This window comes from Narcine bancroftii, chromosome 14 (genome assembly GCF_036971445.1).
Source record: "Narcine bancroftii isolate sNarBan1 chromosome 14, sNarBan1.hap1, whole genome shotgun sequence".
In the NCBI taxonomy this organism is placed as follows: Eukaryota; Metazoa; Chordata; class Chondrichthyes; order Torpediniformes; family Narcinidae; genus Narcine; species Narcine bancroftii.
Genome location: NC_091482.1, coordinates 53,594,895 through 53,606,942, shown reverse-complemented (window position 1 = coordinate 53,606,942; position 12,048 = coordinate 53,594,895). Strand labels below are relative to the sequence as shown.

The window sequence follows — 12,048 nt, the reverse complement described above, 5'->3', positions numbered from 1 at the left end:
GGGGTAGGCATCCAGCTGGGTGTGCCGATTAATGGTCTGGCTGTAATCCACGACCATCCTCGGCTTACTTCCCCCTTTGACCACCAGGACTTGGGCTCTCAAAGGGCCGTTACGGGGCTCTATAATGCCTTACGTCAGGAGTCACAGCACCTCCGCCTCGAGGAAGTCCCTGTCTGCGGTGCAATAGTGCCTCCTTCTGGTGGAAGGAGCGCCGGTGGGGTGATGTGCAGTGTGGAGAGGCCGCAGGTTGCCCAGGGCTGGTAGTGCAATATGAGTGGAGGTTGTGACCCCACCCCTGAAGACAAGGGTAACACTCTGCAGGTGGCACTGGAAATCCAGGCCGAGGAGCAGTGGTGCGCAGAGTTTGAGCAAGGCCAGAAGTCTGAAACCTGTTTTAGTCTCCCCTCCCACCATTATATCGACTGAGCAGCACCCAACAATCTTATCCTTGGCAGCAAGGGCAATCGAGCAGGTGGTGGGGTGGACCTTTAACCTTGGGGAATGGGCCATGCTCGGGTGAATGAAGCTCTCGGTGCTGCCACTGTCGAACAGGCACTTTGTTACCTGCCCGTTGACTCACACATCCATCATCGAGTGCCCGAGGTCATGGGGGATGTCCTTGGTCAGTGTTTGGAGGCCAGGACCATCTCAGAGTCAGAGTCATCGCTATTCGGAGGGATGGGGAGCATCAATAGGGCGGCCTGGTCATCGCCCGTATTGACCACATCAACATTGGTCGTGAGGTGCAGCGTGCGGTAGCTGATGGCCACTGGAGGTGTGGGGAGCATCGGTAGGGCGGCCTGGACACCGCCCGTGTTGACCATGTTGCCATCGGTCACTGGGTACGGCGTGCGGCAGCTGATGGCACCCAGAGGTTTGGGGAGTGTCGGAAGGGCAGACTGGTGCGCCCATGTTGACCACGTCATTCTCAATGTCATCGGGGGCCCTCCATGTCGGGCGCTGCCTGGCCCAAGATGGCAGCAGCATGTGGGGGGCCGCTGCATGGCTGGCCTCCTTCCCCAACCATGTCCGCTGTGCTGGGGGAAGTGATGTCATCACGGCCGGTGGCAGTGACGTCATTATGTCAGTCAGAAGTGACATTGCTGTAGTTCTCAGTGAGCGGCGCCAGCGAGGGCGGGTACTGGTGCAGCTTCTTGGGGCACACGCTGTGATGGTCACTGATGGGGCCAGATGTTGCACGAAGTCGGGGGAGGTGGAAGTCATCGCGGGGACAATGGCGCCACCCGGCACCCGAACGTGGGGGGGTCCACGGGGAAGGTGGGGAGGTCATAAAGGGCTGCTGAGCTGCCGGCAGGTTTAGAGAGGCACACTTTTGCAAAGTGGCCTTTCTTGCCAAATCAGGTACAATACTGGTTCCTAGCTGGGCAGTTTTGGCGCGATCGTCGATCTGATCCACACCAGGACCCACAGTACTTACAGGGGAGCCAGGCACCTGCCGCAGCGACGTCCTCCTCCCCAGCTCTGCCTGGGGCTGCAGCTGCAGTGTGAGAGGGCCATGAGGGAGCATGTGGGATCCTGGAATCGAAGGCTTCGACATGCAGGGTTGCTGCTTCCAGGGTTTGGACCACTTCCACAGTCCTGGTTAGGGCATAGATGTCTTCAAGAAGCTTCTGCCAGAGGACCCTCGAGCGTGGCCCTCGGACGAAGGCGTCCCAGATGAGCCTCTCGACCTCCTCTGCGTCTACTCCAGGTTCAGCCAGACACAGTCGGACCAACTCTCGCAAGTGTCCCAGGTAAGACTCAGCCATCTCCCTAGGTTGCTGGGCTTGTGTGTTGAAGAGGTACCTTGCACAGACCACATTCGTGGGGGCTTTGTACAAGTTCTCAAGAGTGTCCATTGCGCTCTTGTACGTGGAGCAGCCTTTGTTTACCTGGAAGGAGTGGAAACCCAGCTTTGACGTGAGTAGGACCAAACTCTTCCGATCGGAGTCCAGGATGTCGCCCTTGTGTGCCACCATGATTGCCTCGACCGCGTACTGCCAGATCTCGAAGCATGTCTGGGCTTTCGGGTGGTGTGGGTCGACCTCGAGACTCCCTGCGCACAGGAGTTTTTCAATAGCCGCCTGTGGAAAAATTTTGTGGATTAAATTGTGGTGCACTGTTAGCCAGAATCAGACACATACAAAGATAAAGACTGTACAACAGGCTTTAATCCACAAAGACTTCCACAGAGCCAGATTGGCTGTGGCTGCAGCAACTCAGTGTGAGGCCTCGGGAGGCCGGCGCAGACATATCCCGGAGTGTGATTGACACCTGACCGGGTGGGGCTTGATCCATTCAGGCCGACTGATTGACAGCCGGCCAGGTGTTGCCCTGTCCCCTTACACTTCTGCAGATACAGAGGTTGCCCCCTGCAGTAGGCCAGTGGTGTACCACCGCACTCATCCCTTCATCAAGGTATGAGTAAAAAGCAGGGCTGCCTATTGCACTATGTCTGTAGATTTTCCTGTTCAACTCTGAGGTATTTGTGGTGCTGTTAGATCCCTGCTTTGTCTGCGGGTTGTCATTCCGATCTGTGGATCAGTATTCCCAAGTTAGTTAGTTAGTTAAGCCCCCTCATCTCCACTGCAAGAGACAATGAGTTCCCTCCAGTGTTCTTTTTCTTTATTTGCCATCTGCCATGTCTCCTGGGCTGGTGACTGCTGTTACATTTCCTGTTTTCAATGGAAGTTTGTCAGCGTAAACTCTCTCTCCCTCAATCTATGTTTCCAACAACTGCAGCGTGCACCACTGATCTTGTGAGCCTTCATCCATATATTCATAAGATGCAATCAAATCACTGAAGGAAGAGACAATGTCCTGATAGCTCACAGTTCTCCTTAGGCATCGATCTTATTCGTTTTGATGCCTTTAGTTAAGTACATGATGCAGAAACAAACAGAAGAATATCATGAGATAATGCAAGTTAGGAGCGGATTCGGGTGGAGAATAAACAACACGATCCAAGTAATATGTTTGTAGGCAGTAAATTCGAAGCAACTAAACCCGATTAGTTTATCCTTTTGGGATTATGTGAGAGCATGACTAAAAGATACGGGTTTCTATTTCAACATTTCCCTCAAAGGGACTGGAAAATATTTGCCAATTCAAATTAACTATAAGCGCACTTTGGATCTGAAGCTCAGGTTGCCGATGGTTTGGACTGAAGGTTGCGTGGCTACGGAGGCCGCGGGTGCACTGGAGACGGAGCCACGGACACTCAGTGACTCTGGGTGGGGGGAGGGGGATCTCTCTTTTGCTTCCCTTTCTGACGGTAAGAGGTGCCGGGCAATTACTGCTGATGGCGAATCTTTGTCTGCCTCAAGTCAATTTTGCACATTACACCTGTTTTATTACATCACAATAAAGGAATCTTGAACTTGGTGAAACTAATGAAAAGTTTGGAGGGAGGTGCAGGATTCCTGTTTCCTTATCATCGTGCCCTGCCGAATTCAGCACTGATAAATTTGTACCTAGATTCAACTGGTCATAGATTCAACTGGTCGTAGAAACGTAAGAAAATAGGAGCATGAGTATATAATCAAGTGCCTCTAGCCTGCCCCGTCATTCGTTACGATCATGGCTAATGCATCTCAGGCCTTGATATCAAGGGGGTAGATACAATAGGATAACCTGTTCAGAGTAAAGAAGCAATGAATATGATCAATGAAATACTATGGTTATGGGTGTGCCTTGTAGGTCATTGCTACTTGGGGTCTAAAGGAATCTCTGGGGGTTTTAAGTTGCAAAACAAGCCTTACAATGTTCCCTGAAGAGGATTGTAAATTCTAGAAGTACTCTAAATCCTGCTCCTCCATTCTATTTGTAGGCAATGGGAGCCAGGAGACAAAGGAAGCCAGAAGAGACACATTGTGAAACTGCACTGAGGAGGGAGATCTATTAAGGAAGAAATGGAGTTCAGGTTTCAGGCCAAGATGAATCATTCATTCATTCATAGAGTTTAAGCTGCAGGGTACAAAAAAAAAAGACTTCCTGTCTGGTTCTCTTCTCTACAATCTCCATTGCTAGCTGCTTCAATTCCTATTGGATAGATTGCTTACCATGTGAGATTTTTATTTTTTGGCTTTGACTTTCAATAAAGCGGACCAGAATCAATTTTATATGGGAAACGTTCAATTACTGATCCAGCAGCAGAGTGGCGTGGTCCTAATTGAGATTTGCACCTGGCAGATTGCTGGTACCCAACCCTTCAGTAGAGGCAAGGGAGCAGCAGTGGATGCTAAGGTTTGGAAGGCAGCCAAGCTAGCTTTGAACAAGGAGAAACTGAGCTCTTCATCATTGCCAGTTGATTACTGACTTCATGCTTTCAAAGGGAAGCTGGACACCACTTCACGTAAATTATATTGATAACATCAGCAATTACTCAGCAGGGAAGGCAGCATCTTTGGAGAAATCAACCAAGTTAAGATTGGAGATCAATGACATTTTTTAAAAAAAAACAGAATTGAATCCTGAGGGTGTGCAAGAGTGATTATTAAGTAATGAGATATTAATCAATATTAAATTATGGCAATCACCAGAGCAAAGGCAGTGCAATATTCTTTTACAGCAATGAGTTGTCGAAAAGCTATCAGAATGGCGCAGATGAGGATCTTGGGCTATATCCCTTGAGCCTTAGACCCTACTAAAGACTGCTAATTCTTTGACCTGATACTTTAAAACTATTTCTTCCTTAATCAATGCCACAAAACTTACTGAAGATGTCTTTTAATATTTCTAGTTTAGACCCTTTCTTTGCTTCTAAGACATTAAGCATTATTCCAAATCAAAAAGCTTGCTTTCCACACTAAGTTTAGTTTAGTTTATATAGCACTTTTAAAATAACTCACGTTGACCAAAGTGCTGTACAGATCATAAATTACATCTTAAGCAGCTCTATAAAGTGCATAGTAAAACTAGGGCTCGAGGTTCAGAATTGTACATACAACATGGTAACAATCACTTCAAAACCCTTGAGAATAAAAATACAACTTCAGCCTGGATTTAAAAGAGTCAAAAGGAAAGGGCTGATTTGATGGAGGGTGGAATATTGTTCCATCGTTTCAGGGCTGCAAATAGCAAAGGCGAGATCTCCACTGAGTTCGAGATTTGAGCTCGGAACAACCAAACACCCTAAATTGGCCAATCTGAGGGGTTTTGGAGTAGGCCAATCAATGATGTGGTGGGGGGGGGGGGGGGGGGACTAGTCCATTATTGGCTTTGTAAACAAAATGGAGAACTTTAATAATCTATTCTAAGCCATACTGGCAGCCAGTGAAGGGAGGCCAGAATAGGGGTGATATGGTCCCTCATCTTGGCTCCTGTCAGGAGCCTGGCTACTGCATTCTGCACAAGTTGCAGATAGGATAATGATGACTGACTAATTCCCATATATAGAAAATTAGAGTAGTCTAAATGGGAGAAACTGAGGGTGTTAAGATGTCCAAAATGGTGGATTATAGCCCACAAGATACATTTGCAAGTTATTCGGTCGGGGGAGATTTTATTTCCTGCTCCACTCCACTTGAAAAATAGTTCAAATATGAAGTCAATGTATGTCCTTATTAAGTCAAGGATATAATATTTATAATAAACTAAGGGCAAAGACCAGACAGGCTTAATTTCATCCAAGGTTCTTGGAGACATTCATCTCAGCTATTTGGTCCAAGGTCTTGGAGTACAAGGAGAATATGGTGTGCATCATCTAAACCCTTGGAGTTTATCATCTGGCATTCTCAGTCAATCTGCTGGAAGAAGGAACCAGGATACATACTGGATGAAAGAGAAAGGATCCCTTTGCTTTGAAAGTGGAATTGAAATACAGATCAACTGCCAGGGCAAAGGTCTCCTCTTTCTCTGACAGCTGCAAAGGTCTGAAGGAAATGAGTTTGAATTGTCTCTGCCCAGTTCCTGTTGGATGTAAACCATAGCACAGCACCAAATGTAATTTGGCAATTGGCAGTTTCAATCAGAAATGTCACAAGGATAGCTAATGTGGGAAATTGAAATGTCACATTGATGCAGTGGAATGATATTCTGAGGCGGGGGTTAAGACACATTGTTAAGGCATGGTAGAAGTGTGCAGTATTTTGCTACAAGCACCACACTTCATTTTAAAATACATGAGATTAAAAACAAGTTAATTAAAATTGGTGTTAAATTGACCACTTCAGGTTATTGAATGCAAAGCGTAACATGGTGTTTTTAAAAAAAAACGGGACTGATTCCACGATAATTAAAACAGTATTTAAACAAAAATGGATTTTTCTATTTCCTAAGGATTATAATTTGACATCTTATGGAAAGTAAAATAACTGAGATTGTGTTTTATCGGTGATCAGTGATTAGTTCCTCATTTGTGTATTGAGTGCAAGGGGAAACACATTTATTGCGAAGGAAATATTAAGCCTTGTTGGTACATGTAAAAATTCTGAGCTCCTCAAATTTATGAATATTTCTTACTTCATTTTTGGTGCTCACCGGGACACACTCTATCTACAGTATTTGAATGTTATGTAATAGCAAGAGTAGGCCCACTGTCTAATTCACTCAGATCAGAACTGTTTTTTTTTGCTATTTACCTCAGTCCAACCTTATTTCATGAAACCAATTTCATTTGATCCCTTCAATATGTATAAATCAATTTATCTCCGACTTGAATATTGGAACAATTCAGTCTTCTTATGTAAGCGTAAATTAGAAGCCAATTAGAGATAATGTGCTGAATAAAAATGTAGGTTTCTTTAATATTTGTGAATAATAACATCCCCGAATTACTCACAGGTTAGTCGCAGACTTGTTTCATCTGGAGACCAAAAGAATTGCAGATGATCTCTTTGAATCAGTTTGAGACAGATTTACCGGCTGCAGAAAGGTTGCTTCTCCTATTGCAAACCATTGACTGCGAAGAAAAGTGAAGAGGAAATTCTTTACTCAGATGAATCTTTGAAAGAGTGGCCCTACTCTTGCTACTATATCGTAGGCAACATCTAAATAGATAAGAGTGTTCCTGTGAGCACCCAAAATGATGCACAATTTATTCAGAAGTCTGAGAAGCTCAGAAGTTTTACATATACCAAAATGGCTGAATATTTGCTTTGAAATAAACATGTTTCAATTTGCACAGTACATAAATGAGGAACTAATCACTGATCAGCAACACAATCTAAAAACACACAATGTGTGATAGTACAGATTCTATCACCAATGTGTCTATGTTCATATGTACAGATGGTAGTGTAGGATGACTGTGATTGCCTGAGAGTGTAGCCACACCTACTGGCAAGTTTTAAAAGGATTGCTCCTAGCCAGACCAGGCCATTCTGGACTGGTCGACCTACTTGTGATATGCTCCAGTCTTTTAGTTAATTAAAGCCTTGGTTTGGATCAACAAGTCTTTGGTTCTTTCGACGTGCACTACACAATGCTAAAGAAACTTAACAGGTCAAACAGTGTCTATTAAAGCAAAGGTTAACAAAAATACATAACTGACGTTTCGGGCTTTAGCCCTCCATCAAGCTATGGCAAAATGTTGGTAGGCATCTGAGCAAATGAGTAAGGGGGAGGGGGAGGTTCGGTCGTAGAGCTTGAGAGCGGCAGGGGTTACAGACGGGGAGCAGTGAGAGAGAATCCCACAGAACTCCTTTCAGAGAGCAAAGGAGAATGTTTTCAGGGTAGGCGTCCCTCAAAGAGATTTTGCAGAATTGACCAGTTTTAAGTAAAATTTCATAGAATTGTTGTAAAAAATGTACAACTTGATGTTTATCCTGAAGATGTTCTTCTTTGCTCTCTTTTGCCCGTATATAGTCACATGCCCATATATAGTCTGAAGGCTTACTTCCCATAAGCAGTATAGTGCAAGTATCTCATTCATTTTATGTTCATACAATTAGAGAAACAGAAGCAGTGATGAAAATAGATGTCAATGGGCAAGTCAGAAAACATGGAGGAAAAAAGTTTACATTTTAAACTCCCAATAGAATTGGGAGAATTTAGTGATAACTGTCCTTTAAGATGTTGAGAAAGGGAAGAGAGAGGGAGAGAACAGCAGAAAAGAGAAAGTGAAACTTCAAAAGCAAGGAAATTCATCATGTTTCTGAGGCAGCTTAAGAAATGTTTAAAGATGCACCATGGAATGTGTCCCATCTGGGTGTATCCCAGCTTTTTAATGGGAATTGTTTTGCATAAAGTTCAAGAAGTCTATGAACTTACCTCAAGTCATCACATGAACCTAGTTTCTCCACAAATTCCATCGGTACCACGCACCAGCTCCCAACAAACAAAGCTGTCCCATCTCACCATGCTCACGTCGTATTCTCTCCCTTTCAATCACAAGAACATACCTAAATTTGAAATTTTTAAAAAACCCTTCACATTTAAGAAGTTTACTGCAGTTACCAGACTCTTAAAGGGGCTTCTCTTTGGTTAAAAGATGATGCCCTTGCAATGTTTTAACTATATTTTTCTCTATACTCTGCTCCTCGTCTTTTCATACTACATGCTTCACACTTTGACTTACGAGCACTTTTTTTCTTTATTACATGCTGCATTAAGCACTTGCCTGGATAGCAATCAGAAGTGTTCACTGCACCTCAGCACATGTACTGGCAACTCAATGGGAATCTCTCTTCAAAACTGTGGTTTGAAAGGGCCAACACTCATTTTACCCCGTGATCCACAACTTCCAAAGACTTCAAGTATCATCTTCAAGTCAAGCTTATTGTCATCTGATTGTACAAGCACAACCCAACGAAGTAGGGTTCTCCGGTCCTCGGTGCTGTTATGCCTCTCCAGCAGCAATGGAGAGAATGATAATAAGAGAGAGTGGAACAAAATTAATTTTTAGTCAGGAGGAAGTTTTAATGGGAGTATTTGAATCATTAACTAAATATTACCTGAAATTGCGATGAAGTGTAAAAAGATGCATAGTTCATAGATATAAAGGCAATGGGTCAAGTAGACGAATGACACATTTTCATACCATAGCCTTAAACATCAATAGTAGTTTTGAGAGTGCCAAAGCTTTTGAGACTCCCGTATGGCTTCTGTTGGAGTGGCTTTCAGCCACTCTTCTTCGATTAGTAGGGAAGAAGTAAAGAGAAATGCAGGGAAATGACACAAAAGATGCTGTCAATCCATGGCCTCAGTGTAATTTGCAAAGATGAATGAAGTGTTTTTTAGACTGCCATCACTCCTGTTCAAATGTATTTGCATCTCTCACAGGCCTCTGCCACTTTTATCTGACACCCGGTCTTCTGGGTAACATTACAGGGATGATCTCGCTGCTAATCACCTATCACATGTGATGAATTTCTGCAGACTCAGTCCTGACTTGTTAAATTTGGAGCCAAGGGCTGGTGGCTTCATTCCTGGCAGTTATTTATCAAAGATGACAGCTCACAAATATCTCAATCTGGGAGAAGGCATTCTGGTGACACAGAGGCTCCGCGTGAAATTGCAAAAGTCAGCGTTTATTTTATCAGAGTTGATCCAATCATCAGGGGTGGTTTGACAGTTGGGATTGTTGCCGCTTCTTGGTTGACTATCCAGTGGTCATTTTAATCTATTCTGTGCAATACAACGTGAAGTACTGATATAAAAATGCAAAGGAAAACCCTGGCAATGTTTTCTGTACTGCTGGACTTCTTGCTAACTTTGTCATACATTGATTTTTCTTTCAGAATAAGAGTTGACATTATACTTCAGTGATTTAATTTATTGCTTGAAGCATGAAAAAGGACAGGAAACATCATTTTAAATGGGTGACTTTATGATGCTCGGACTTTGACCAAAGTGAAGGAGCTTTTAACTGTCACAGGAATGATAGGATCTTTATGATAACTAAGACATACCCTGAATGTGGAACATGCTTTGATTTAGCTCATCTGGCTGGATTTTAACTCCTAATGTGAAGCAATTTTTCCATTAATATATTAGGAGAATGTTTTCTCATGTTAAAGCCATCTAACATTATTTTCTGCACAGCAGTGATCCATATATCATTGTTGTTTTAAAGGAATTTTTAAAAAAAATCTTGTTCAAACAACCTTATTCCAAGTGCTATGCTAAAATATTGCCAAGGAACATAAGAAATAGGAGCAGGAGTCGGCCATCTGGCCCATCAAGCCTGCACTGCTACTCAATGAGGTCATGGCTGATCTGATGATAGGATCAACTCCACCTACCTATCTTTTCCCCATATCCCTTAATTCCCCCTACTATATAAAAAAATGTATCTTATTGCCTTAAATATATTTACTGAGGTGGCCTCCACTGCTTCTATGGGGCTTGAATTCTATTGATTCATCACCTTCTGGGAAAAGTAGTTCCTCCTCATCTCTGTTGTAAGGTAAAACATCATGAGATGGGAATGTGTAAGGAGTTACCCTGTGCAGGGCTGTAACAAGAAGGGGAGGTGTCCTTGTACTCCTGTTAGGTAAAACATCATGAGATGGGAATGTGCAGGGCTGTAACAAGATGTGAATGCATCCTTGTACTTACAAGATAAGAGAGACATTGATGGATTGAGAGGCAGGAAGCTAGCAGGGAAAGGATAGCAACAGTTTTAGTCATTGGACAAGTAATGATATGATGATGTTCTAAGCACATATCCAAGGGTATAAAAAATCACCATTTTGCTGATAACGGCAGAATGCATTCTCTGACTAACATGGTTAGTTGCAAGTGTTACAATCCGGTAATAAAGAACAAAGAACCCTGATTTCGACTCAGTCTGGTGTTTGTCTCACTCATTCATGAACAAAGCAGACCTAACAATTTGGTGACCCCGACGTGATGGGTGAGTGAACACTGGACGACGGTTTCTGTTTTTTCTGACAATCATCTCAGCCGGCTGATAAGAAGGTCCAGAGAAGCCTGTTTTAACAAAATTCTCTTTTTTTTTAAATCTTTATGATTGTCAGTAAGAACTGGAGATCGGACAAATTAGACGACCACAATTGAAGGTCGCATGCCAGGATTGTAACACGTAAGTGATTACAGACAAGATAAAAGTCCTTAAGGTGTTTGAATGACATTTATTAAGTGCTTCGCAAGAAACTACTAGAGTTTAAAAGTCTTTATTGTGTCGTTGCAAAGTCCAATAGAGTGAGAAGGTGGTCTATAAACAATTGAGGACCTAAGTTTTCTGCCCTAAACTGGTTATTAAGAGGAGAAATCTCCCACGTGAAGGTTGGGCTTTGAAAGAAAACAAAGGTTCAGGCTTATTGGCCTCAATTGTATCTGAGAGACTGACTTATAAATGTCCGGTAGGTATGATAATGTCTGTACACTTGAGAAGTTAAGAATTTATTTCCCCAATTCGCCGTGGTGGAATACCACAGCAGACACTAGAGACCTTGAGACAACAAAAAAAGTACTCAGGGACGCCTGCCTGGTGAACAAGAACGACGACAGAAGGCTGCGACAGCTGTGTCCGGATCAGGTAGGAGATATTAATGAAAAAGTTGACAAACTCCTAAGAGACACCCAGTTTATTCGAAATACTTTTGATAAGTTAAATGAGGGTATTCCCAACATCACCAAGGAGATAAAGTTACGTAAATTCATAGATTGGTACAGGGAAACAGGACAAAAGTATAGCCCAAATATTTGGTTTTCTAGTTGTAATTTAACTTTCAGACCCCTTTGGGAAAACAGAGAGTGGAAAACGAGCAATCAGAGTATACAGGACAGTCTGAAGTCAATTGGAGGACAAGACTTAGAGACTGTTCCTTTAAAAGATATTAGTCATCCAGCTTGCAAGGAGACATTTTTAAAAGCAATTTTCGTTGACATAGATCCCCTAAACGGACAAAAACCTAAATTAAAACAGGCATTAGAAAGCGGTCCCGCAGCTATGGCTGTACAGTTGCCTGCTAAGACTTTTGACCAAGTTATTAAGGAAATTAATCAGGAATTAGAGGAGCGAAATACCAGTAATGCGGCATTGGAAAAACAAAAAATGCTCCGAAAATGTGTAGACCGCTGGAGGAAGAGGGGTTGGTTACCCGGGGGCACTGAGATGTTCCTGACAGGTGAGGGAAAAAA

The 12,048-nt window shown here is 43.3% G+C and overlaps 1 long non-coding RNA gene across 1 annotated transcript in view; it reads right to left on the bottom strand.

Annotated features, from left to right (window-relative positions):
- The window catches only part of LOC138749738 (uncharacterized), a 53,575-nt gene that overhangs the window by 21,408 nt on the left and 20,119 nt on the right, over positions 1–12,048 (bottom strand). The window contains exon 2 of the long non-coding RNA XR_011348848.1: positions 6,782–6,901. This is a non-coding gene — a long non-coding RNA (uncharacterized lncRNA). The remainder of the gene's footprint in view (positions 1–6,781; positions 6,902–12,048) is intronic.